At 50.3% G+C, this 23,585-nt stretch overlaps 43 non-coding genes across 43 annotated transcripts; all 43 read right to left on the bottom strand.

The window, feature by feature from the left end:
- Positions 1-2,932: 2,932 nt before the first annotated feature.
- On the bottom strand, positions 2,933-3,005 carry Trnak-uuu (transfer RNA lysine (anticodon UUU)). Its single transcript has one exon. It is a non-coding gene; the product is annotated as a tRNA-Lys (tRNA).
- Positions 3,006-3,349: 344 nt separating this feature from the next.
- Positions 3,350-3,431, bottom strand: Trnas-aga (transfer RNA serine (anticodon AGA)). Its single transcript has one exon. It is a non-coding gene; the product is annotated as a tRNA-Ser (tRNA).
- Positions 3,432-4,156: 725 nt separating this feature from the next.
- Positions 4,157-4,238, bottom strand: Trnas-cga (transfer RNA serine (anticodon CGA)). The gene has a single exon. It is a non-coding gene; the product is annotated as a tRNA-Ser (tRNA).
- A 138-nt stretch (positions 4,239-4,376) lies between these two features.
- Positions 4,377-4,449, bottom strand: Trnak-uuu (transfer RNA lysine (anticodon UUU)). The gene has a single exon. It is a non-coding gene; the product is annotated as a tRNA-Lys (tRNA).
- A 344-nt stretch (positions 4,450-4,793) lies between these two features.
- On the bottom strand, positions 4,794-4,875 carry Trnas-aga (transfer RNA serine (anticodon AGA)). Its single transcript has one exon. It is a non-coding gene; the product is annotated as a tRNA-Ser (tRNA).
- Positions 4,876-5,611: 736 nt separating this feature from the next.
- On the bottom strand, positions 5,612-5,693 carry Trnas-cga (transfer RNA serine (anticodon CGA)). The gene has a single exon. It is a non-coding gene; the product is annotated as a tRNA-Ser (tRNA).
- A 138-nt stretch (positions 5,694-5,831) lies between these two features.
- On the bottom strand, positions 5,832-5,904 carry Trnak-uuu (transfer RNA lysine (anticodon UUU)). The gene has a single exon. It is a non-coding gene; the product is annotated as a tRNA-Lys (tRNA).
- Positions 5,905-6,248: 344 nt separating this feature from the next.
- On the bottom strand, positions 6,249-6,330 carry Trnas-aga (transfer RNA serine (anticodon AGA)). Its single transcript has one exon. It is a non-coding gene; the product is annotated as a tRNA-Ser (tRNA).
- Positions 6,331-7,066: 736 nt separating this feature from the next.
- Positions 7,067-7,148, bottom strand: Trnas-cga (transfer RNA serine (anticodon CGA)). Its single transcript has one exon. It is a non-coding gene; the product is annotated as a tRNA-Ser (tRNA).
- Positions 7,149-7,286: 138 nt separating this feature from the next.
- Trnak-uuu (transfer RNA lysine (anticodon UUU)) lies at positions 7,287-7,359 on the bottom strand. Its single transcript has one exon. It is a non-coding gene; the product is annotated as a tRNA-Lys (tRNA).
- Positions 7,360-7,703: 344 nt separating this feature from the next.
- Trnas-aga (transfer RNA serine (anticodon AGA)) lies at positions 7,704-7,785 on the bottom strand. The gene has a single exon. It is a non-coding gene; the product is annotated as a tRNA-Ser (tRNA).
- A 736-nt stretch (positions 7,786-8,521) lies between these two features.
- Trnas-cga (transfer RNA serine (anticodon CGA)) lies at positions 8,522-8,603 on the bottom strand. The gene has a single exon. It is a non-coding gene; the product is annotated as a tRNA-Ser (tRNA).
- Positions 8,604-8,741: 138 nt separating this feature from the next.
- Trnak-uuu (transfer RNA lysine (anticodon UUU)) lies at positions 8,742-8,814 on the bottom strand. The gene has a single exon. It is a non-coding gene; the product is annotated as a tRNA-Lys (tRNA).
- A 344-nt stretch (positions 8,815-9,158) lies between these two features.
- Positions 9,159-9,240, bottom strand: Trnas-aga (transfer RNA serine (anticodon AGA)). Its single transcript has one exon. It is a non-coding gene; the product is annotated as a tRNA-Ser (tRNA).
- A 736-nt stretch (positions 9,241-9,976) lies between these two features.
- Positions 9,977-10,058, bottom strand: Trnas-cga (transfer RNA serine (anticodon CGA)). Its single transcript has one exon. It is a non-coding gene; the product is annotated as a tRNA-Ser (tRNA).
- Positions 10,059-10,196: 138 nt separating this feature from the next.
- Trnak-uuu (transfer RNA lysine (anticodon UUU)) lies at positions 10,197-10,269 on the bottom strand. The gene has a single exon. It is a non-coding gene; the product is annotated as a tRNA-Lys (tRNA).
- A 344-nt stretch (positions 10,270-10,613) lies between these two features.
- Trnas-aga (transfer RNA serine (anticodon AGA)) lies at positions 10,614-10,695 on the bottom strand. The gene has a single exon. It is a non-coding gene; the product is annotated as a tRNA-Ser (tRNA).
- A 736-nt stretch (positions 10,696-11,431) lies between these two features.
- Positions 11,432-11,513, bottom strand: Trnas-cga (transfer RNA serine (anticodon CGA)). The gene has a single exon. It is a non-coding gene; the product is annotated as a tRNA-Ser (tRNA).
- A 138-nt stretch (positions 11,514-11,651) lies between these two features.
- On the bottom strand, positions 11,652-11,724 carry Trnak-uuu (transfer RNA lysine (anticodon UUU)). Its single transcript has one exon. It is a non-coding gene; the product is annotated as a tRNA-Lys (tRNA).
- A 344-nt stretch (positions 11,725-12,068) lies between these two features.
- On the bottom strand, positions 12,069-12,150 carry Trnas-aga (transfer RNA serine (anticodon AGA)). The gene has a single exon. It is a non-coding gene; the product is annotated as a tRNA-Ser (tRNA).
- A 736-nt stretch (positions 12,151-12,886) lies between these two features.
- Trnas-cga (transfer RNA serine (anticodon CGA)) lies at positions 12,887-12,968 on the bottom strand. Its single transcript has one exon. It is a non-coding gene; the product is annotated as a tRNA-Ser (tRNA).
- Positions 12,969-13,106: 138 nt separating this feature from the next.
- Trnak-uuu (transfer RNA lysine (anticodon UUU)) lies at positions 13,107-13,179 on the bottom strand. The gene has a single exon. It is a non-coding gene; the product is annotated as a tRNA-Lys (tRNA).
- Positions 13,180-13,523: 344 nt separating this feature from the next.
- Positions 13,524-13,605, bottom strand: Trnas-aga (transfer RNA serine (anticodon AGA)). The gene has a single exon. It is a non-coding gene; the product is annotated as a tRNA-Ser (tRNA).
- Positions 13,606-14,341: 736 nt separating this feature from the next.
- Positions 14,342-14,423, bottom strand: Trnas-cga (transfer RNA serine (anticodon CGA)). The gene has a single exon. It is a non-coding gene; the product is annotated as a tRNA-Ser (tRNA).
- A 138-nt stretch (positions 14,424-14,561) lies between these two features.
- Positions 14,562-14,634, bottom strand: Trnak-uuu (transfer RNA lysine (anticodon UUU)). The gene has a single exon. It is a non-coding gene; the product is annotated as a tRNA-Lys (tRNA).
- A 425-nt stretch (positions 14,635-15,059) lies between these two features.
- Positions 15,060-15,141, bottom strand: Trnas-aga (transfer RNA serine (anticodon AGA)). The gene has a single exon. It is a non-coding gene; the product is annotated as a tRNA-Ser (tRNA).
- A 736-nt stretch (positions 15,142-15,877) lies between these two features.
- Trnas-cga (transfer RNA serine (anticodon CGA)) lies at positions 15,878-15,959 on the bottom strand. The gene has a single exon. It is a non-coding gene; the product is annotated as a tRNA-Ser (tRNA).
- Positions 15,960-16,097: 138 nt separating this feature from the next.
- Trnak-uuu (transfer RNA lysine (anticodon UUU)) lies at positions 16,098-16,170 on the bottom strand. Its single transcript has one exon. It is a non-coding gene; the product is annotated as a tRNA-Lys (tRNA).
- A 344-nt stretch (positions 16,171-16,514) lies between these two features.
- Positions 16,515-16,596, bottom strand: Trnas-aga (transfer RNA serine (anticodon AGA)). The gene has a single exon. It is a non-coding gene; the product is annotated as a tRNA-Ser (tRNA).
- A 734-nt stretch (positions 16,597-17,330) lies between these two features.
- Trnas-cga (transfer RNA serine (anticodon CGA)) lies at positions 17,331-17,412 on the bottom strand. The gene has a single exon. It is a non-coding gene; the product is annotated as a tRNA-Ser (tRNA).
- Positions 17,413-17,550: 138 nt separating this feature from the next.
- On the bottom strand, positions 17,551-17,623 carry Trnak-uuu (transfer RNA lysine (anticodon UUU)). The gene has a single exon. It is a non-coding gene; the product is annotated as a tRNA-Lys (tRNA).
- Positions 17,624-17,967: 344 nt separating this feature from the next.
- On the bottom strand, positions 17,968-18,049 carry Trnas-aga (transfer RNA serine (anticodon AGA)). Its single transcript has one exon. It is a non-coding gene; the product is annotated as a tRNA-Ser (tRNA).
- Positions 18,050-18,785: 736 nt separating this feature from the next.
- Positions 18,786-18,867, bottom strand: Trnas-cga (transfer RNA serine (anticodon CGA)). The gene has a single exon. It is a non-coding gene; the product is annotated as a tRNA-Ser (tRNA).
- A 138-nt stretch (positions 18,868-19,005) lies between these two features.
- Positions 19,006-19,078, bottom strand: Trnak-uuu (transfer RNA lysine (anticodon UUU)). The gene has a single exon. It is a non-coding gene; the product is annotated as a tRNA-Lys (tRNA).
- A 344-nt stretch (positions 19,079-19,422) lies between these two features.
- Trnas-aga (transfer RNA serine (anticodon AGA)) lies at positions 19,423-19,504 on the bottom strand. The gene has a single exon. It is a non-coding gene; the product is annotated as a tRNA-Ser (tRNA).
- A 736-nt stretch (positions 19,505-20,240) lies between these two features.
- On the bottom strand, positions 20,241-20,322 carry Trnas-cga (transfer RNA serine (anticodon CGA)). Its single transcript has one exon. It is a non-coding gene; the product is annotated as a tRNA-Ser (tRNA).
- A 138-nt stretch (positions 20,323-20,460) lies between these two features.
- On the bottom strand, positions 20,461-20,533 carry Trnak-uuu (transfer RNA lysine (anticodon UUU)). The gene has a single exon. It is a non-coding gene; the product is annotated as a tRNA-Lys (tRNA).
- A 332-nt stretch (positions 20,534-20,865) lies between these two features.
- On the bottom strand, positions 20,866-20,947 carry Trnas-aga (transfer RNA serine (anticodon AGA)). The gene has a single exon. It is a non-coding gene; the product is annotated as a tRNA-Ser (tRNA).
- Positions 20,948-21,683: 736 nt separating this feature from the next.
- Positions 21,684-21,765, bottom strand: Trnas-cga (transfer RNA serine (anticodon CGA)). The gene has a single exon. It is a non-coding gene; the product is annotated as a tRNA-Ser (tRNA).
- Positions 21,766-21,903: 138 nt separating this feature from the next.
- Positions 21,904-21,976, bottom strand: Trnak-uuu (transfer RNA lysine (anticodon UUU)). Its single transcript has one exon. It is a non-coding gene; the product is annotated as a tRNA-Lys (tRNA).
- A 344-nt stretch (positions 21,977-22,320) lies between these two features.
- Trnas-aga (transfer RNA serine (anticodon AGA)) lies at positions 22,321-22,402 on the bottom strand. Its single transcript has one exon. It is a non-coding gene; the product is annotated as a tRNA-Ser (tRNA).
- Positions 22,403-23,127: 725 nt separating this feature from the next.
- Positions 23,128-23,209, bottom strand: Trnas-cga (transfer RNA serine (anticodon CGA)). The gene has a single exon. It is a non-coding gene; the product is annotated as a tRNA-Ser (tRNA).
- Positions 23,210-23,347: 138 nt separating this feature from the next.
- Positions 23,348-23,420, bottom strand: Trnak-uuu (transfer RNA lysine (anticodon UUU)). Its single transcript has one exon. It is a non-coding gene; the product is annotated as a tRNA-Lys (tRNA).
- Positions 23,421-23,585: the final 165 nt, after the last annotated feature.

Raw genomic sequence — 23,585 nt, 5'->3', positions numbered from 1 at the left:
CATCCTCTTAAGATTGATTAATTTCGCCTTTATTTTTCGAATGTCGTCTATTCTGGTGTTCGCGGCGTCGGCTCTATCACAGAGGTCGCGTAAGATAGTGTAGTAGAACTCCATCGTCTTCTTTATCGCGGCTGCTCTGTCAATACCGAAGAATATAATAACCTTTCGCAGTTTGGGTTTTGCATGCTGAGTCCACCACGCTATGGTGCTACGAAAGTTTGTGGTAGTGCGCAAACACTGCTCCCAAGTGCTTCGCACCGCCGCCTCTAGGTCAGCATCCGTTAATAAGGAGACGTTCAAGTTCCATTGATTTTTATACCAACGCGTTGGTTGTGGCAGCAAATTCAGGCACGCAACGACACCACTGTGATCGGAGAAGCTGGAGGGTATTGTTTCAATTTGTAACAAGACTTTCTCTAAAACGTCGGAAACATAAATCCTGTCAATTCTGCTGCATGAATTCGCGACGATATGTGTGAATCGTACCAAGGTCGGGTACCTAATTTCCCACGCGTCTTTCAGTTTGAGGTCGGTCACGAGACGCTTTAATTCAGGCGAATAATTAAAATTCGGGGACTGATCTTTCTGGGATAAAACACAATTAAAATCACCTCCAATGATAACACGTTCGGGATTTTTCCGTAACAAATAGATGATATGTTCCTTAAAAAAATTTGCTCGTTCCGCTCTATAGGTACTACCAGAAGGCGCGTACAAGTTAATGATGGTGATGCCAAAAACGGTGACACCCACACCTCTACCCGAATCTAACTTGTCAATCTGAGTGGCGGGAATGCCTTCTCTAAGTAAGATGGCAGTCCCCACGTTCGAGTCGGGGGAAAAATTAGTAATAGCAACAAAACCAGGAAGAGTTAAATGTGGCATGGCCACCTCCTGCAAAAGAGCGATATCTGTTCCCGACTCATAGAGATATTGTGTTAAGGCACTCAGTTTCACCTCCGACCGGATTTTATTAATATTTAATGTCGTGATCGTATAGGCCTGCGACATAATGGCAGTACGTTGTAGAGGCAGAAGGAGCAAATGTCTTTAAAGGGCCACATCTTCATGCCATTCCATATTTGTGGCCGGGAAATTCGAGTCTGTGACGTCACTGAGTTGTATTCTTGCGTCTTTGTTCTTACTCTTTTTACGCACAGCATTTACATTAGGTTGCACTCTGATCCTGGGGCGGACACTGTGGAGCACCTCCGCAGCCGGCGGCGTGGGAGGGTCGTGGGTGATGTCAATCTGCTCTCCCGGCACATCCCGCGAAGGGATCGCACGCGGCGATACCGCCGGCGAGCGAGCAGCTGAACTATCACTCGCACTATCAGCCTGTTTGGCAACATTCTCTGCCCGCAGCTGTTTGTTGTCATCGACAGACCCGGACAGCTGTGTTGGTATTATTTCCTGGAGTTGTGGACATTCCCCTTGTTGTGAGTCCTGAACCGAAGCGGCTGCCACGTGATGTGTACCGTCGGCGCTCAGAGATGTTTGTGTACCACCATCACAGGCCTCTGTGTGTGTACTTCCTGCAGGAATGTGAGCAACACGTACAGGTTGGTCGGTCTGAGTTGGCTGTCGCGGAAGTTCTAAGGCACTAGCCAGCGGTAACTGCTTAACTTCCACGGAAGTAGCGGCACTTGAAATTGTGGGAGGAGAAGCGTCCACAATAGCCTCACCGATTGGAGCATTCCTTTCCGAGCCGGATTCCCGATCGTCCTTTTTCGCGGTCTCATGCGCACTAGAGGTGTCGTTATCAGAACCACTGCTGTCACAAGTTCTGCGCCTCTTATTGGTCGCGGCATCGAGTTTTGCAGGGGGCAACGCACCTTTTTCTCTCCGAACCAGAACCGGAAACTCATCAGAGCGAAATTCTTGTTGCTGTTCCGAAGGCATTTCAGAACTAGGGATCCCAATCTCTGTCATCGGATTGGCCGCCACTACATCCGCCAAAGTAAGCCTTTTACGCTGCTGGAGGGAATTCTTTAACACAAACATGCGCCTGGGGCAGTCTTGACGCAAGTGACCACTCTCATTACAGATATGACAGGTCGGAGTTTGGCCAATGTAAGTAACGTGAGCCTTATAGTCACAAACAAGTATATGGGATGGAATATTCTGCTTTACTTGCATTTCTACAGATCGAACGCCACTGTAACATTGCAACCTATGTTGACTTGACCACCGTTCATTTCGAATCTGCTTAACGTCACCGAATTTGGACAGTACCTCCTTCAGATAACAATTTTCGACTTCAGGGGGTAAGTTAAAAATACGCACGTTCGTGTAGTCTACATCGGCATTGGAAATGAGCACTGTACTTACAGAGTCGTCCCGGTGTCGGAAAATAGCACTTCCTCCGTGCTTCGTCATGATCTTCTCCAGTAATACAGGATTCAGCAATTTAACAAAAAAACAATACTGCTCGGTATCATAATAGGCGGTGTGCACTTGGTCAGATGTAATCCCAATAACATCAACGATCCAGTCATGTATCTCCAGTGAACTCGGTTGCACAGATCGGGTGGACTTGTCGAAATCAAAACGGAGTGTACATTTTCGCGGAAATAACCTGGACATTGCAGCAGATAGCGAGCGGTTAACCCGCTACAATAAGACCGCAACAAAAATACAAATGGAAAACGATATAAAACTGCAGAATAACACAACACTCGCAAACAGAAATATGAGTGGAAAACACGCCTTGTGAACACGCGGCGGAGCGGAGCACTGATACGTCCGACCTGCACGGTGTCGCAAGCGCGACTGACCACTCGGCCACGACTGCCAGTAGCGGAAGATCCTCCCGACACATGCAACTGCTACTGTTTAAAGCACTGCAGTGCCAGGAAACGGCGTAGCAGCATTCTTTTCCGTAGTGCTTACACCGCTACGAGACGTGCGGCTACCAAGGTATTAAAATTTCCGCCCGAACAGGGACTTGAACCCTGGACCCTTAGGTTAAAAGCCTAATGCTCTACCGACTGAGCTATCCGGGCTCACGTTACCTGAACACCCCTCCCTTTAGGCATACTGACACATTGCCTCATGTCCTTTACTGTTGGGTAGTCGTTGCGTGGAGCTGTTACTATTAAAACGTCGTCTGACTGCTGTCTATAAACTCATTACGCTAGGGTCGTAACAGACTATCGAAGAAAGCTGACACACGATGTAAAGTGAAATTGCAGCAGTTTGTACGTCTCAGCAGAGGAGCTACGTGTTTTGTCGACACTCACTGGACAATTGTAAAATTCACAAGCGTCTCGAATGCAGTGTTTCCCACGTATTCGCTCATTTCACGGTTCCGTTGGAGATGTTCTTCACCTCTTGACACAACAAAGGACGCAGTCGGTAGGACTCGAACCTACGCTCCCAGAGGGAATCTGATTTCTAGTCAGACGCCTTAACCACTCGGCCACGACTGCCGGTCGCAGAAGCGTCTCTCGGCAAGTGCAACTTTTCAAGCAATCTGACGTAAGAACACGACATGGCCTCACTCGTTTCTGTAGTGCTTCCGTTGCCAGCACATTAGCCGTTACGACAGTGTATCAATTTTGGCCTGGACGGGGGTTTGAACCCGGGACCCTTTGGTTGAAAGTCTAGCGCTCTACCGGCTGAGCTACCCGGTCCCTCGGCCGAGCATTGTGGTACATGCTGCATGGTGTTTGAGTGATTCGCGTGTCGTAATTACTGGCTTATGGCTCCAATGGCGACTTCACCGACTTCCCGCTGACGCTACTTTTCTGTCGTCTTAAACGATGGACATACTTGCAAGCAGCTGCGAGATCTTAAGAAAGGAAAACGCTGCACCACTGCTTTTGCCACACTCGAATGAATTGAATTGCGATTCTTAACAAGAAATGAATGCTCGCTCTGTCCAACACTTTGAAGCACATCTGCGTACTCACGAACACGGCGACGGCGCGACAAAATGACGGGGGCGCGTTCGTGGGCCTGCGACTGATTTCTGCAGTACTAGCGTCCGTGCGAGGTAAACCGAGAGCCGCAACAGACAGCGGCCGTCGCGAAACAGTATTCTGAAACATAAATTTCCGTCTTGTTGAGAATGGTGTCACTGGTTTGGATCCGCTTTCACCCACGCATGTCACATGTGTGCGAAAATTTCTGCTCGTTTTTACGCAAAATCACACGCAGCCGGTAGGATTCGAACCTACGCTCCCAGAGGGAATCTGATTTCGAGTCAGACGCCTTAACCACTCGGCCACGACTGCCAGTAGCGGAAGATCCTCCCGACACATGCAACTGCTACTGTTTAAAGCACTGCAGTGCCAGGAAACGGCGTAGCAGCATTCTTTTCCGTAGTGCTTACACCGCTACGAGACGTGCGGCTACCAAGGTATTAAAATTTCCGCCCGAACAGGGACTTGAACCCTGGACCCTTAGGTTAAAAGCCTAATGCTCTACCGACTGAGCTATCCGGGCTCACGTTACCTGAACACCCCTCCCTTTAGGCATACTGACACATTGCCTCATGTCCTTTACTGTTGGGTAGTCGTTGCGTGGAGCTGTTACTATTAAAACGTCGTCTGACTGCTGTCTATAAACTCATTACGCTAGGGTCGTAACAGACTATCGAAGAAAGCTGACACACGATGTAAAGTGAAATTGCAGCAGTTTGTACGTCTCAGCAGAGGAGCTACGTGTTTTGTCGACACTCACTGGACAATTGTAAAATTCACAAGCGTCTCGAATGCAGTGTTTCCCACGTATTCGCTCATTTCACGGTTCCGTTGGAGATGTTCTTCACCTCTTGACACAACAAAGGACGCAGTCGGTAGGACTCGAACCTACGCTCCCAGAGGGAATCTGATTTCTAGTCAGACGCCTTAACCACTCGGCCACGACTGCCGGTCGCAGAAGCGTCTCTCGGCAAGTGCAACTTTTCAAGCAATCTGACGTAAGAACACGACATGGCCTCACTCGTTTCTGTAGTGCTTCCGTTGCCAGCACATTAGCCGTTACGACAGTGTATCAATTTTGGCCTGGACGGGGGTTTGAACCCGGGACCCTTTGGTTGAAAGTCTAGCGCTCTACCGGCTGAGCTACCCGGTCCCTCGGCCGAGCATTGTGGTACATGCTGCATGGTGTTTGAGTGATTCGCGTGTCGTAATTACTGGCTTATGGCTCCAATGGCGACTTCACCGACTTCCCACTGACGCACCGCTGACGCTACTTTTCTGTCGTCTTAAACGATGGACATACTTGCAAGCAGCTGCGAGATCTTAAGAAAGGAAAACGCTGCACCACTGCTTTTGCCACACTCGAATGAATTGAATTGCGATTCTTAACAAGAAATGAATGCTCGCTCTGTCCAACACTTTGAAGCACATCTGCGTACTCACGAACACGGCGACGGCGCGACAAAATGACGGGGGCGCGTTCGTGGGCCTGCGACTGATTTCTGCAGTACTAGCGTCCGTGCGAGGTAAACCGAGAGCCGCAACAGACAGCGGCCGTCGCGAAACAGTATTCTGAAACATAAATTTCCGTCTTGTTGAGAATGGTGTCACTGGTTTGGATCCGCTTTCACCCACGCATGTCACATGTGTGCGAAAATTTCTGCTCGTTTTTACGCAAAATCACACGCAGCCGGTAGGATTCGAACCTACGCTCCCAGAGGGAATCTGATTTCGAGTCAGACGCCTTAACCACTCGGCCACGACTGCCAGTAGCGGAAGATCCTCCCGACACATGCAACTGCTACTGTTTAAAGCACTGCAGTGCCAGGAAACGGCGTAGCAGCATTCTTTTCCGTAGTGCTTACACCGCTACGAGACGTGCGGCTACCAAGGTATTAAAATTTCCGCCCGAACAGGGACTTGAACCCTGGACCCTTAGGTTAAAAGCCTAATGCTCTACCGACTGAGCTATCCGGGCTCACGTTACCTGAACACCCCTCCCTTTAGGCATACTGACACATTGCCTCATGTCCTTTACTGTTGGGTAGTCGTTGCGTGGAGCTGTTACTATTAAAACGTCGTCTGACTGCTGTCTATAAACTCATTACGCTAGGGTCGTAACAGACTATCGAAGAAAGCTGACACACGATGTAAAGTGAAATTGCAGCAGTTTGTACGTCTCAGCAGAGGAGCTACGTGTTTTGTCGACACTCACTGGACAATTGTAAAATTCACAAGCGTCTCGAATGCAGTGTTTCCCACGTATTCGCTCATTTCACGGTTCCGTTGGAGATGTTCTTCACCTCTTGACACAACAAAGGACGCAGTCGGTAGGACTCGAACCTACGCTCCCAGAGGGAATCTGATTTCTAGTCAGACGCCTTAACCACTCGGCCACGACTGCCGGTCGCAGAAGCGTCTCTCGGCAAGTGCAACTTTTCAAGCAATCTGACGTAAGAACACGACATGGCCTCACTCGTTTCTGTAGTGCTTCCGTTGCCAGCACATTAGCCGTTACGACAGTGTATCAATTTTGGCCTGGACGGGGGTTTGAACCCGGGACCCTTTGGTTGAAAGTCTAGCGCTCTACCGGCTGAGCTACCCGGTCCCTCGGCCGAGCATTGTGGTACATGCTGCATGGTGTTTGAGTGATTCGCGTGTCGTAATTACTGGCTTATGGCTCCAATGGCGACTTCACCGACTTCCCACTGACGCACCGCTGACGCTACTTTTCTGTCGTCTTAAACGATGGACATACTTGCAAGCAGCTGCGAGATCTTAAGAAAGGAAAACGCTGCACCACTGCTTTTGCCACACTCGAATGAATTGAATTGCGATTCTTAACAAGAAATGAATGCTCGCTCTGTCCAACACTTTGAAGCACATCTGCGTACTCACGAACACGGCGACGGCGCGACAAAATGACGGGGGCGCGTTCGTGGGCCTGCGACTGATTTCTGCAGTACTAGCGTCCGTGCGAGGTAAACCGAGAGCCGCAACAGACAGCGGCCGTCGCGAAACAGTATTCTGAAACATAAATTTCCGTCTTGTTGAGAATGGTGTCACTGGTTTGGATCCGCTTTCACCCACGCATGTCACATGTGTGCGAAAATTTCTGCTCGTTTTTACGCAAAATCACACGCAGCCGGTAGGATTCGAACCTACGCTCCCAGAGGGAATCTGATTTCGAGTCAGACGCCTTAACCACTCGGCCACGACTGCCAGTAGCGGAAGATCCTCCCGACACATGCAACTGCTACTGTTTAAAGCACTGCAGTGCCAGGAAACGGCGTAGCAGCATTCTTTTCCGTAGTGCTTACACCGCTACGAGACGTGCGGCTACCAAGGTATTAAAATTTCCGCCCGAACAGGGACTTGAACCCTGGACCCTTAGGTTAAAAGCCTAATGCTCTACCGACTGAGCTATCCGGGCTCACGTTACCTGAACACCCCTCCCTTTAGGCATACTGACACATTGCCTCATGTCCTTTACTGTTGGGTAGTCGTTGCGTGGAGCTGTTACTATTAAAACGTCGTCTGACTGCTGTCTATAAACTCATTACGCTAGGGTCGTAACAGACTATCGAAGAAAGCTGACACACGATGTAAAGTGAAATTGCAGCAGTTTGTACGTCTCAGCAGAGGAGCTACGTGTTTTGTCGACACTCACTGGACAATTGTAAAATTCACAAGCGTCTCGAATGCAGTGTTTCCCACGTATTCGCTCATTTCACGGTTCCGTTGGAGATGTTCTTCACCTCTTGACACAACAAAGGACGCAGTCGGTAGGACTCGAACCTACGCTCCCAGAGGGAATCTGATTTCTAGTCAGACGCCTTAACCACTCGGCCACGACTGCCGGTCGCAGAAGCGTCTCTCGGCAAGTGCAACTTTTCAAGCAATCTGACGTAAGAACACGACATGGCCTCACTCGTTTCTGTAGTGCTTCCGTTGCCAGCACATTAGCCGTTACGACAGTGTATCAATTTTGGCCTGGACGGGGGTTTGAACCCGGGACCCTTTGGTTGAAAGTCTAGCGCTCTACCGGCTGAGCTACCCGGTCCCTCGGCCGAGCATTGTGGTACATGCTGCATGGTGTTTGAGTGATTCGCGTGTCGTAATTACTGGCTTATGGCTCCAATGGCGACTTCACCGACTTCCCACTGACGCACCGCTGACGCTACTTTTCTGTCGTCTTAAACGATGGACATACTTGCAAGCAGCTGCGAGATCTTAAGAAAGGAAAACGCTGCACCACTGCTTTTGCCACACTCGAATGAATTGAATTGCGATTCTTAACAAGAAATGAATGCTCGCTCTGTCCAACACTTTGAAGCACATCTGCGTACTCACGAACACGGCGACGGCGCGACAAAATGACGGGGGCGCGTTCGTGGGCCTGCGACTGATTTCTGCAGTACTAGCGTCCGTGCGAGGTAAACCGAGAGCCGCAACAGACAGCGGCCGTCGCGAAACAGTATTCTGAAACATAAATTTCCGTCTTGTTGAGAATGGTGTCACTGGTTTGGATCCGCTTTCACCCACGCATGTCACATGTGTGCGAAAATTTCTGCTCGTTTTTACGCAAAATCACACGCAGCCGGTAGGATTCGAACCTACGCTCCCAGAGGGAATCTGATTTCGAGTCAGACGCCTTAACCACTCGGCCACGACTGCCAGTAGCGGAAGATCCTCCCGACACATGCAACTGCTACTGTTTAAAGCACTGCAGTGCCAGGAAACGGCGTAGCAGCATTCTTTTCCGTAGTGCTTACACCGCTACGAGACGTGCGGCTACCAAGGTATTAAAATTTCCGCCCGAACAGGGACTTGAACCCTGGACCCTTAGGTTAAAAGCCTAATGCTCTACCGACTGAGCTATCCGGGCTCACGTTACCTGAACACCCCTCCCTTTAGGCATACTGACACATTGCCTCATGTCCTTTACTGTTGGGTAGTCGTTGCGTGGAGCTGTTACTATTAAAACGTCGTCTGACTGCTGTCTATAAACTCATTACGCTAGGGTCGTAACAGACTATCGAAGAAAGCTGACACACGATGTAAAGTGAAATTGCAGCAGTTTGTACGTCTCAGCAGAGGAGCTACGTGTTTTGTCGACACTCACTGGACAATTGTAAAATTCACAAGCGTCTCGAATGCAGTGTTTCCCACGTATTCGCTCATTTCACGGTTCCGTTGGAGATGTTCTTCACCTCTTGACACAACAAAGGACGCAGTCGGTAGGACTCGAACCTACGCTCCCAGAGGGAATCTGATTTCTAGTCAGACGCCTTAACCACTCGGCCACGACTGCCGGTCGCAGAAGCGTCTCTCGGCAAGTGCAACTTTTCAAGCAATCTGACGTAAGAACACGACATGGCCTCACTCGTTTCTGTAGTGCTTCCGTTGCCAGCACATTAGCCGTTACGACAGTGTATCAATTTTGGCCTGGACGGGGGTTTGAACCCGGGACCCTTTGGTTGAAAGTCTAGCGCTCTACCGGCTGAGCTACCCGGTCCCTCGGCCGAGCATTGTGGTACATGCTGCATGGTGTTTGAGTGATTCGCGTGTCGTAATTACTGGCTTATGGCTCCAATGGCGACTTCACCGACTTCCCACTGACGCACCGCTGACGCTACTTTTCTGTCGTCTTAAACGATGGACATACTTGCAAGCAGCTGCGAGATCTTAAGAAAGGAAAACGCTGCACCACTGCTTTTGCCACACTCGAATGAATTGAATTGCGATTCTTAACAAGAAATGAATGCTCGCTCTGTCCAACACTTTGAAGCACATCTGCGTACTCACGAACACGGCGACGGCGCGACAAAATGACGGGGGCGCGTTCGTGGGCCTGCGACTGATTTCTGCAGTACTAGCGTCCGTGCGAGGTAAACCGAGAGCCGCAACAGACAGCGGCCGTCGCGAAACAGTATTCTGAAACATAAATTTCCGTCTTGTTGAGAATGGTGTCACTGGTTTGGATCCGCTTTCACCCACGCATGTCACATGTGTGCGAAAATTTCTGCTCGTTTTTACGCAAAATCACACGCAGCCGGTAGGATTCGAACCTACGCTCCCAGAGGGAATCTGATTTCGAGTCAGACGCCTTAACCACTCGGCCACGACTGCCAGTAGCGGAAGATCCTCCCGACACATGCAACTGCTACTGTTTAAAGCACTGCAGTGCCAGGAAACGGCGTAGCAGCATTCTTTTCCGTAGTGCTTACACCGCTACGAGACGTGCGGCTACCAAGGTATTAAAATTTCCGCCCGAACAGGGACTTGAACCCTGGACCCTTAGGTTAAAAGCCTAATGCTCTACCGACTGAGCTATCCGGGCTCACGTTACCTGAACACCCCTCCCTTTAGGCATACTGACACATTGCCTCATGTCCTTTACTGTTGGGTAGTCGTTGCGTGGAGCTGTTACTATTAAAACGTCGTCTGACTGCTGTCTATAAACTCATTACGCTAGGGTCGTAACAGACTATCGAAGAAAGCTGACACACGATGTAAAGTGAAATTGCAGCAGTTTGTACGTCTCAGCAGAGGAGCTACGTGTTTTGTCGACACTCACTGGACAATTGTAAAATTCACAAGCGTCTCGAATGCAGTGTTTCCCACGTATTCGCTCATTTCACGGTTCCGTTGGAGATGTTCTTCACCTCTTGACACAACAAAGGACGCAGTCGGTAGGACTCGAACCTACGCTCCCAGAGGGAATCTGATTTCTAGTCAGACGCCTTAACCACTCGGCCACGACTGCCGGTCGCAGAAGCGTCTCTCGGCAAGTGCAACTTTTCAAGCAATCTGACGTAAGAACACGACATGGCCTCACTCGTTTCTGTAGTGCTTCCGTTGCCAGCACATTAGCCGTTACGACAGTGTATCAATTTTGGCCTGGACGGGGGTTTGAACCCGGGACCCTTTGGTTGAAAGTCTAGCGCTCTACCGGCTGAGCTACCCGGTCCCTCGGCCGAGCATTGTGGTACATGCTGCATGGTGTTTGAGTGATTCGCGTGTCGTAATTACTGGCTTATGGCTCCAATGGCGACTTCACCGACTTCCCACTGACGCACCGCTGACGCTACTTTTCTGTCGTCTTAAACGATGGACATACTTGCAAGCAGCTGCGAGATCTTAAGAAAGGAAAACGCTGCACCACTGCTTTTGCCACACTCGAATGAATTGAATTGCGATTCTTAACAAGAAATGAATGCTCGCTCTGTCCAACACTTTGAAGCACATCTGCGTACTCACGAACACGGCGACGGCGCGACAAAATGACGGGGGCGCGTTCGTGGGCCTGCGACTGATTTCTGCAGTACTAGCGTCCGTGCGAGGTAAACCGAGAGCCGCAACAGACAGCGGCCGTCGCGAAACAGTATTCTGAAACATAAATTTCCGTCTTGTTGAGAATGGTGTCACTGGTTTGGATCCGCTTTCACCCACGCATGTCACATGTGTGCGAAAATTTCTGCTCGTTTTTACGCAAAATCACACGCAGCCGGTAGGATTCGAACCTACGCTCCCAGAGGGAATCTGATTTCGAGTCAGACGCCTTAACCACTCGGCCACGACTGCCAGTAGCGGAAGATCCTCCCGACACATGCAACTGCTACTGTTTAAAGCACTGCAGTGCCAGGAAACGGCGTAGCAGCATTCTTTTCCGTAGTGCTTACACCGCTACGAGACGTGCGGCTACCAAGGTATTAAAATTTCCGCCCGAACAGGGACTTGAACCCTGGACCCTTAGGTTAAAAGCCTAATGCTCTACCGACTGAGCTATCCGGGCTCACGTTACCTGAACACCCCTCCCTTTAGGCATACTGACACATTGCCTCATGTCCTTTACTGTTGGGTAGTCGTTGCGTGGAGCTGTTACTATTAAAACGTCGTCTGACTGCTGTCTATAAACTCATTACGCTAGGGTCGTAACAGACTATCGAAGAAAGCTGACACACGATGTAAAGTGAAATTGCAGCAGTTTGTACGTCTCAGCAGAGGAGCTACGTGTTTTGTCGACACTCACTGGACAATTGTAAAATTCACAAGCGTCTCGAATGCAGTGTTTCCCACGTATTCGCTCATTTCACGGTTCCGTTGGAGATGTTCTTCACCTCTTGACACAACAAAGGACGCAGTCGGTAGGACTCGAACCTACGCTCCCAGAGGGAATCTGATTTCTAGTCAGACGCCTTAACCACTCGGCCACGACTGCCGGTCGCAGAAGCGTCTCTCGGCAAGTGCAACTTTTCAAGCAATCTGACGTAAGAACACGACATGGCCTCACTCGTTTCTGTAGTGCTTCCGTTGCCAGCACATTAGCCGTTACGACAGTGTATCAATTTTGGCCTGGACGGGGGTTTGAACCCGGGACCCTTTGGTTGAAAGTCTAGCGCTCTACCGGCTGAGCTACCCGGTCCCTCGGCCGAGCATTGTGGTACATGCTGCATGGTGTTTGAGTGATTCGCGTGTCGTAATTACTGGCTTATGGCTCCAATGGCGACTTCACCGACTTCCCACTGACGCACCGCTGACGCTACTTTTCTGTCGTCTTAAACGATGGACATACTTGCAAGCAGCTGCGAGATCTTAAGAAAGGAAAACGCTGCACCACTGCTTTTGCCACACTCGAATGAATTGAATTGCGATTCTTAACAAGAAATGAATGCTCGCTCTGTCCAACACTTTGAAGCACATCTGCGTACTCACGAACACGGCGACGGCGCGACAAAATGACGGGGGCGCGTTCGTGGGCCTGCGACTGATTTCTGCAGTACTAGCGTCCGTGCGAGGTAAACCGAGAGCCGCAACAGACAGCGGCCGTCGCGAAACAGTATTCTGAAACATAAATTTCCGTCTTGTTGAGAATGGTGTCACTGGTTTGGATCCGCTTTCACCCACGCATGTCACATGTGTGCGAAAATTTCTGCTCGTTTTTACGCAAAATCACACGCAGCCGGTAGGATTCGAACCTACGCTCCCAGAGGGAATCTGATTTCGAGTCAGACGCCTTAACCACTCGGCCACGACTGCCAGTAGCGGAAGATCCTCCCGACACATGCAACTGCTACTGTTTAAAGCACTGCAGTGCCAGGAAACGGCGTAGCAGCATTCTTTTCCGTAGTGCTTACACCGCTACGAGACGTGCGGCTACCAAGGTATTAAAATTTCCGCCCGAACAGGGACTTGAACCCTGGACCCTTAGGTTAAAAGCCTAATGCTCTACCGACTGAGCTATCCGGGCTCACGTTACCTGAACACCCCTCCCTTTAGGCATACTGACACATTGCCTCATGTCCTTTACTGTTGGGTAGTCGTTGCGTGGAGCTGTTACTATTAAAACGTCGTCTGACTGCTGTCTATAAACTCATTACGCTAGGGTCGTAACAGACTATCGAAGAAAGCTGACACACGATGTAAAGTGAAATTGCAGCAGTTTGTACGTCTCAGCAGAGGAGCTACGTGTTTTGTCGACACTCACTGGACAATTGTAAAATTCACAAGCGTCTCGAATGCAGTGTTTCCCACGTATTCGCTCATTTCACGGTTCCGTTGGAGATGTTCTTCACCTCTTGACACAACAAAGGACGCAGTCGGTAGGACTCGAACCTACGCTCCCAGAGGGAATCTGATTTCTAGTCAGACGCCTTAACCACTCGGCCACGACTGCCGGTCGCAGAAGCGTCTCTCGGCAAGTGCAACTTTTCAAGCAATCTGACGTAAGAACACGACATGGCCTCACTCGTTTCTGTAGTGCTTCCGTTGCCAGCACATTAGCCGTTACGACAGTGTATCAATTTTGGCCTGGACGGGGGTTTGAACCCGGGACCCTTTGGTTGAAAGTCTAGCGCTCTACCGGCTGAGCTACCCGGTCCCTCGGCCGAGCATTGTGGTACATGCTGCATGGTGTTTGAGTGATTCGCGTGTCGTAATTACTGGCTTATGGCTCCAATGGCGACTTCACCGACTTCCCACTGACGCACCGCTGACGCTACTTTTCTGTCGTCTTAAACGATGGACATACTTGCAAGCAGCTGCGAGATCTTAAGAAAGGAAAACGCTGCACCACTGCTTTTGCCACACTCGAATGAATTGAATTGCGATTCTTAACAAGAAATGAATGCTCGCTCTGTCCAACACTTTGAAGCACATCTGCGTACTCACGAACACGGCGACGGCGCGACAAAATGACGGGGGCGCGTTCGTGGGCCTGCGACTGATTTCTGCAGTACTAGCGTCCGTGCGAGGTAAACCGAGAGCCGCAACAGACAGCGGCCGTCGCGAAACAGTATTCTGAAACATAAATTTCCGTCTTGTTGAGAATGGTGTCACTGGTTTGGATCCGCTTTCACCCACGCATGTCACATGTGTGCGAAAATTTCTGCTCGTTTTTACGCAAAATCACACGCAGCCGGTAGGATTCGAACCTACGCTCCCAGAGGGAATCTGATTTCGAGTCAGACGCCTTAACCACTCGGCCACGACTGCCAGTAGCGGAAGATCCTCCCGACACATGCAACTGCTACTGTTTAAAGCACTGCAGTGCCAGGAAACGGCGTAGCAGCATTCTTTTCCGTAGTGCTTACACCGCTACGAGACGTGCGGCTACCAAGGTATTAAAATTTCCGCCCGAACAGGGACTTGAACCCTGGACCCTTAGGTTAAAAGCCTAATGCTCTACCGACTGAGCTATCCGGGCTCACGTTACCTGAACACCCCTCCCTTTAGGCATACTGACACATTGCCTCATGTCCTTTACTGTTGGGTAGTCGTTGCGGGCTCACGTTACCTGAACACCCCTCCCTTTAGGCATACTGACACATTGCCTCATGTCCTTTACTGTTGGGTAGTCGTTGCGTGGAGCTGTTACTATTAAAACGTCGTCTGACTGCTGTCTATAAACTCATTACGCTAGGGTCGTAACAGACTATCGAAGAAAGCTGACACACGATGTAAAGTGAAATTGCAGCAGTTTGTACGTCTCAGCAGAGGAGCTACGTGTTTTGTCGACACTCACTGGACAATTGTAAAATTCACAAGCGTCTCGAATGCAGTGTTTCCCACGTATTCGCTCATTTCACGGTTCCGTTGGAGATGTTCTTCACCTCTTGACACAACAAAGGACGCAGTCGGTAGGACTCGAACCTACGCTCCCAGAGGGAATCTGATTTCTAGTCAGACGCCTTAACCACTCGGCCACGACTGCCGGTCGCAGAAGCGTCTCTCGGCAAGTGCAACTTTTCAAGCAATCTGACGTAAGAACACGACATGGCCTCACTCGTTTCTGTAGTGCTTCCGTTGCCAGCACATTAGCCGTTACGACAGTGTATCAATTTTGGCCTGGACGGGGGTTTGAACCCGGGACCCTTTGGTTGAAAGTCTAGCGCTCTACCGGCTGAGCTACCCGGTCCCTCGGCCGAGCATTGTGGTACATGCTGCATGGTGTTTGAGTGATTCGCGTGTCGTAATTACTGGCTTATGGCTCCAATGGCGACTTCACCGACTTCCCACTGACGCACCGCTGACGCTACTTTTCTGTCGTCTTAAACGATGGACATACTTGCAAGCAGCTGCGAGATCTTAAGAAAGGAAAACGCTGCACCACTGCTTTTGCCACACTCGAATGAATTGAATTGCGATTCTTAACAAGAAATGAATGCTCGCTCTGTCCAACACTTTGAAGCACATCTGCGTACTCACGAACACGGCGACGGCGCGACAAAATGACGGGGGCGCGTTCGTGGGCCTGCGACTGATTTCTGCAGTACTAGCGTCCGTGCGAGGTAAACCGAGAGCCGCAACAGACAGCGGCCGTCGCGAAACAGTATTCTGAAACATAAATTTCCGTCTTGTTGAGAATGGTGTCACTGGTTTGGATCCGCTTTCACCCACGCATGTCACATGTGTGCGAAAATTTCTGCTCGTTTTTACGCAAAATCACACGCAGCCGGTAGGATTCGAACCTACGCTCCCAGAGGGAATCTGATTTCGAGTCAGACGCCTTAACCACTCGGCCACGACTGCCAGTAGCGGAAGATCCTCCCGACACATGCAACTGCTACTGTTTAAAGCACTGCAGTGCCAGGAAACGGCGTAGCAGCATTCTTTTCCGTAGTGCTTACACCGCTACGAGACGTGCGGCTACCAAGGTATTAAAATTTCCGCCCGAACAGGGACTTGAACCCTGGACCCTTAGGTTAAAAGCCTAATGCTCTACCGACTGAGCTATCCGGGCTCACGTTACCTGAACACCCCTCCCTTTAGGCATACTGACACATTGCCTCATGTCCTTTACTGTTGGGTAGTCGTTGCGTGGAGCTGTTACTATTAAAACGTCGTCTGACTGCTGTCTATAAACTCATTACGCTAGGGTCGTAACAGACTATCGAAGAAAGCTGACACACGATGTAAAGTGAAATTGCAGCAGTTTGTACGTCTCAGCAGAGGAGCTACGTGTTTTGTCGACACTCACTGGACAATTGTAAAATTCACAAGCGTCTCGAATGCAGTGTTTCCCACGTATTCGCTCATTTCACGGTTCCGTTGGAGATGTTCTTCACCTCTTGACACAACAAAGGACGCAGTCGGTAGGACTCGAACCTACGCTCCCAGAGGGAATCTGATTTCTAGTCAGACGCCTTAACCACTCGGCCACGACTGCCGGTCGCAGAAGCGTCTCTCGGCAAGTGCAACTTTTCAAGCAATCTGACGTAAGAACACGACATGGCCTCACTCGTTTCTGTAGTGCTTCCGTTGCCAGCACATTAGCCGTTACGACAGTGTATCAATTTTGGCCTGGACGGGGGTTTGAACCCGGGACCCTTTGGTTGAAAGTCTAGCGCTCTACCGGCTGAGCTACCCGGTCCCTCGGCCGAGCATTGTGGTACATGCTGCATGGTGTTTGAGTGATTCGCGTGTCGTAATTACTGGCTTATGGCTCCAATGGCGACTTCACCGACTTCCCTGACGCACCGCTGACGCTACTTTTCTGTCGTCTTAAACGATGGACATACTTGCAAGCAGCTGCGAGATCTTAAGAAAGGAAAACGCTGCACCACTGCTTTTGCCACACTCGAATGAATTGAATTGCGATTCTTAACAAGAAATGAATGCTCGCTCTGTCCAACACTTTGAAGCACATCTGCGTACTCACGAACACGGCGACGGCGCGACAAAATGACGGGGGCGCGTTCGTGGGCCTGCGACTGATTTCTGCAGTACTAGCGTCCGTGCGAGGTAAACCGAGAGCCGCAACAGACAGCGGCCGTCGCGAAACAGTATTCTGAAACATAAATTTCCGTCTTGTTGAGAATGGTGTCACTGGTTTGGATCCGCTTTCACCCACGCATGTCACATGTGTGCGAAAATTTCTGCTCGTTTTTACGCAAAATCACACGCAGCCGGTAGGATTCGAACCTACGCTCCCAGAGGGAATCTGATTTCGAGTCAGACGCCTTAACCACTCGGCCACGACTGCCAGTAGCGGAAGATCCTCCCGACACATGCAACTGCTACTGTTTAAAGCACTGCAGTGCCAGGAAACGGCGTAGCAGCATTCTTTTCCGTAGTGCTTACACCGCTACGAGACGTGCGGCTACCAAGGTATTAAAATTTCCGCCCGAACAGGGACTTGAACCCTGGACCCTTAGGTTAAAAGCCTAATGCTCTACCGACTGAGCTATCCGGGCTCACGTTACCTGAACACCCCTCCCTTTAGGCATACTGACACATTGCCTCATGTCCTTTACTGTTGGGTAGTCGTTGCGTGGAGCTGTTACTATTAAAACGTCGTCTGACTGCTGTCTATAAACTCATTACGCTAGGGTCGTAACAGACTATCGAAGAAAGCTGACACACGATGTAAAGTGAAATTGCAGCAGTTTGTACGTCTCAGCAGAGGAGCTACGTGTTTTGTCGACACTCACTGGACAATTGTAAAATTCACAAGCGTCTCGAATGCAGTGTTTCCCACGTATTCGCTCATTTCACGGTTCCGTTGGAGATGTTCTTCACCTCTTGACACAACAAAGGACGCAGTCGGTAGGACTCGAACCTACGCTCCCAGAGGGAATCTGATTTCTAGTCAGACGCCTTAACCACTCGGCCACGACTGCCGGTCGCAGAAGCGTCTCTCGGCAAGTGCAACTTTTCAAGCAATCTGACGTAAGAACACGACATGGCCTCACTCGTTTCTGTAGTGCTTCCGTTGCCAGCACATTAGCCGTTACGACAGTGTATCAATTTTGGCCTGGACGGGGGTTTGAACCCGGGACCCTTTGGTTGAAAGTCTAGCGCTCTACCGGCTGAGCTACCCGGTCCCTCGGCCGAGCATTGTGGTACATGCTGCATGGTGTTTGAGTGATTCGCGTGTCGTAATTACTGGCTTATGGCTCCAATGGCGACTTCACCGACTTCCCACTGACGCACCGCTGACGCTACTTTTCTGTCGTCTTAAACGATGGACATACTTGCAAGCAGCTGCGAGATCTTAAGAAAGGAAAACGCTGCACCACTGCTTTTGCCACACTCGAATGAATTGAATTGCGATTCTTAACAAGAAATGAATGCTCGCTCTGTCCAACACTTTGAAGCACATCTGCGTACTCACGAACACGGCGACGGCGCGACAAAATGACGGGGGCGCGTTCGTGGGCCTGCGACTGATTTCTGCAGTACTAGCGTCCGTGCGAGGTAAACCGAGAGCCGCAACAGACAGCGGCCGTCGCGAAACAGTATTCTGAAACATAAATTTCCGTCTTGTTGAGAATGGTGTCACTGGTTTGGATCCGCTTTCACCCACGCATGTCACATGTGTGCGAAAATTTCTGCTCGTTTTTACGCAAAATCACACGCAGCCGGTAGGATTCGAACCTACGCTCCCAGAGGGAATCTGATTTCGAGTCAGACGCCTTAACCACTCGGCCACGACTGCCAGTAGCGGAAGATCCTCCCGACACATGCAACTGCTACTGTTTAAAGCACTGCAGTGCCAGGAAACGGCGTAGCAGCATTCTTTTCCGTAGTGCTTACACCGCTACGAGACGTGCGGCTACCAAGGTATTAAAATTTCCGCCCGAACAGGGACTTGAACCCTGGACCCTTAGGTTAAAAGCCTAATGCTCTACCGACTGAGCTATCCGGGCTCACGTTACCTGAACACCCCTCCCTTTAGGCATACTGACACATTGCCTCATGTCCTTTACTGTTGGGTAGTCGTTGCGTGGAGCTGTTACTATTAAAACGTCGTCTGACTGCTGTCTATAAACTCATTACGCTAGGGTCGTAACAGACTATCGAAGAAAGCTGACACACGATGTAAAGTGAAATTGCAGCAGTTTGTACGTCTCAGCAGAGGAGCTACGTGTTTTGTCGACACTCACTGGACAATTGTAAAATTCACAAGCGTCTCGAATGCAGTGTTTCCCACGTATTCGCTCATTTCACGGTTCCGTTGGAGATGTTCTTCACCTCTTGACACAACAAAGGACGCAGTCGGTAGGACTCGAACCTACGCTCCCAGAGGGAATCTGATTTCTAGTCAGACGCCTTAACCACTCGGCCACGACTGCCGGTCGCAGAAGCGTCTCTCGGCAAGTGCAACTTTTCAAGCAATCTGACGTAAGAACACGACATGGCCTCACTCGTTTCTGTAGTGCTTCCGTTGCCAGCACATTAGCCGTTACGACAGTGTATCAATTTTGGCCTGGACGGGGGTTTGAACCCGGGACCCTTTGGTTGAAAGTCTAGCGCTCTACCGGCTGAGCTACCCGGTCCCTCGGCCGAGCATTGTGGTACATGCTGCATGGTGTTTGAGTGATTCGCGTGTCGTAATTACTGGCTTATGGCTCCAATGGCGACTTCACCGACTTCCCACTGACGCACCGCTGACGCTACTTTTCTGTCGTCTTAAACGATGGACATACTTGCAAGCAGCTGCGAGATCTTAAGAAAGGAAAACGCTGCACCACTGCTTTTGCCACACTCGAATGAATTGAATTGCGATTCTTAACAAGAAATGAATGCTCGCTCTGTCCAACACTTTGAAGCACATCTGCGTACTCACGAACACGGCGACGGCGCGACAAAATGACGGGGGCGCGTTCGTGGGCCTGCGACTGATTTCTGCAGTACTAGCGTCCGTGCGAGGTAAACCGAGAGCCGCAACAGACAGCGGCCGTCGCGAAACAGTATTCTGAAACATAAATTTCCGTCTTGTTGAGAATGGTGTCACTGGTTTGGATCCGCTTTCACCCACGCATGTCACATGTGTGCGAAAATTTCTGCTCGTTTTTACGCAAAATCACACGCAGCCGGTAGGATTCGAACCTACGCTCCCAGAGGGAATCTGATTTCGAGTCAGACGCCTTAACCACTCGGCCACGACTGCCAGTAGCGGAAGATCCTCCCGACACATGCAACTGCTACTGTTTAAAGCACTGCAGTGCCAGGAAACGGCGTAGCAGCATTCTTTTCCGTAGTGCTTACACCGCTACGAGACGTGCGGCTACCAAGGTATTAAAATTTCCGCCCGAACAGGGACTTGAACCCTGGACCCTTAGGTTAAAAGCCTAATGCTCTACCGACTGAGCTATCCGGGCTCACGTTACCTGAACACCCCTCCCTTTAGGCATACTGACACATTTTACTGTTGGGTAGTCGTTGCGTGGAGCTGTTACTATTAAAACGTCGTCTGACTGCTGTCTATAAACTCATTACGCTAGGGTCGTAACAGACTATCGAAGAAAGCTGACACACGATGTAAAGTGAAATTGCAGCAGTTTGTACGTCTCAGCAGAGGAGCTACGTGTTTTGTCGACACTCACTGGACAATTGTAAAATTCACAAGCGTCTCGAATGCAGTGTTTCCCACGTATTCGCTCATTTCACGGTTCCGTTGGAGATGTTCTTCACCTCTTGACACAACAAAGGACGCAGTCGGTAGGACTCGAACCTACGCTCCCAGAGGGAATCTGATTTCTAGTCAGACGCCTTAACCACTCGGCCACGACTGCCGGTCGCAGAAGCGTCTCTCGGCAAGTGCAACTTTTCAAGCAATCTGACGTAAGAACACGACATGGCCTCACTCGTTTCTGTAGTGCTTCCGTTGCCAGCACATTAGCCGTTACGACAGTGTATCAATTTTGGCCTGGACGGGGGTTTGAACCCGGGACCCTTTGGTTGAAAGTCTAGCGCTCTACCGGCTGAGCTACCCGGTCCCTCGGCCGAGCATTGTGGTACATGCTGCATGGTGTTTGAGTGATTCGCGTGTCGTAATTACTGGCTTATGGCTCCAATGGCGACTTCACCGACTTCCCACTGACGCACCGCTGACGCTACTTTTCTGTCGTCTTAAACGATGGACATACTTGCAAGCAGCTGCGAGATCTTAAGAAAGGAAAACGCTGCACCACTGCTTTTGCCACACTCGAATGAATTGAATTGCGATTCTTAACAAGAAATGAATGCTCGCTCTGTCCAACACTTTGAAGCACATCTGCGTACTCACGAACACGGCGACGGCGCGACAAAATGACGGGGGCGCGTTCGTGGGCCTGCGACTGATTTCTGCAGTACTAGCGTCCGTGCGAGGTAAACCGAGAGCCGCAACAGACAGCGGCCGTCGCGAAACAGTATTCTGAAACATAAATTTCCGTCTTGTTGAGAATGGTGTCACTGGTTTGGATCCGCTTTCACCCACGCATGTCACATGTGTGCGAAAATTTCTGCTCGTTTTTACGCAAAATCACACGCAGCCGGTAGGATTCGAACCTACGCTCCCAGAGGGAATCTGATTTCGAGTCAGACGCCTTAACCACTCGGCCACGACTGCCAGTAGCGGAAGATCCTCCCGACACATGCAACTGCTACTGTTTAAAGCACTGCAGTGCCAGGAAACGGCGTAGCAGCATTCTTTTCCGTAGTGCTTACACCGCTACGAGACGTGCGGCTACCAAGGTATTAAAATTTCCGCCCGAACAGGGACTTGAACACTGGACCCTTAGGTTAAAAGCCTAATGCTCTACCGACTGAGCTATCCGGGCTCACGTTACCTGAACACCCCTCCCTTTAGGCATACTGACACATTGCCTCATGTCCTTTACTGTTGGGTAGTCGTTGCGTGGAGCTGTTACTATTAAAACGTCGTCTGACTGCTGTCTATAAACTCATTACGCTAGGGTCGTAACAGACTATCGAAGAAAGCTGACACACGATGTAAAGTGAAATTGCAGCAGTTTGTACGTCTCAGCAGAGGAGCTACGTGTTTTGTCGACACTCACTGGACAATTGTAAAATTCACAAGCGTCTCGAATGCAGTGTTTCCCACGTATTCGCTCATTTCACGGTTCCGTTGGAGATGTTCTTCACCTCTTGACACAACAAAGGACGCAGTCGGTAGGACTCGAACCTACGCTCCCAGAGGGAATCTGATTTCTAGTCAGACGCCTTAACCACTCGGCCACGACTGCCGGTCGCAGAAGCGTCTCTCGGCAAGTGCAACTTTTCAAGCAATCTGACGTAAGAACACGACATGGCCTCACTCGTTTCTGTAGTGCTTCCGTTGCCAGCACATTAGCCGTTACGACAGTGTATCAATTTTGGCCTGGACGGGGGTTTGAACCCGGGACCCTTTGGTTGAAAGTCTAGCGCTCTACCGGCTGAGCTACCCGGTCCCTCGGCCGAGCATTGTGGTACATGCTGCATGGTGTTTGAGTGATTCGCGTGTCGTAATTACTGGCTTATGGCTCCAATGGCGACTTCACCGACTTCCCGCTGACGCTACTTTTCTGTCGTCTTAAACGATGGACATACTTGCAAGCAGCTGCGAGATCTTAAGAAAGGAAAACGCTGCACCACTGCTTTTGCCACACTCGAATGAATTGAATTGCGATTCTTAACAAGAAATGAATGCTCGCTCTGTCCAACACTTTGAAGCACATCTGCGTACTCACGAACACGGCGACGGCGCGACAAAATGACGGGGGCGCGTTCGTGGGCCTGCGACTGATTTCTGCAGTACTAGCGTCCGTGCGAGGTAAACCGAGAGCCGCAACAGACAGCGGCCGTCGCGAAACAGTATTCTGAAACATAAATTTCCGTCTTGTTGAGAATGGTGTCACTGGTTTGGATCCGCTTTCACCCACGCATGTCACATGTGTGCGAAAATTTCTGCTCGTTTTTACGCAAAATCACACGCAGCCGGTAGGATTCGAACCTACGCTCCCAGAGGGAATCTGATTTCGAGTCAGACGCCTTAACCACTCGGCCACGACTGCCAGTAGCGGAAGATCCTCCCGACACATGCAACTGCTACTGTTTAAAGCACTGCAGTGCCAGGAAACGGCGTAGCAGCATTCTTTTCCGTAGTGCTTACACCGCTACGAGACGTGCGGCTACCAAGGTATTAAAATTTCCGCCCGAACAGGGACTTGAACCCTGGACCCTTAGGTTAAAAGCCTAATGCTCTACCGACTGAGCTATCCGGGCTCACGTTACCTGAACACCCCTCCCTTTAGGCATACTGACACATTGCCTCATGTCCTTTACTGTTGGGTAGTCGTTGCGTGGAGCTGTTACTATTAAAACGTCGTCTGACTGCTGTCTATAAACTCATTACGCTAGGGTCGTAACAGACTATCGAAGAAAGCTGAC

Source organism: Schistocerca nitens, chromosome 4, assembly GCF_023898315.1.
Source record: "Schistocerca nitens isolate TAMUIC-IGC-003100 chromosome 4, iqSchNite1.1, whole genome shotgun sequence".
In the NCBI taxonomy this organism is placed as follows: Eukaryota; Metazoa; Arthropoda; class Insecta; order Orthoptera; family Acrididae; genus Schistocerca; species Schistocerca nitens.
Note: the sequence above shows the minus strand (reverse complement) of the source record. Positions and strands in the feature narration are given on the sequence as shown.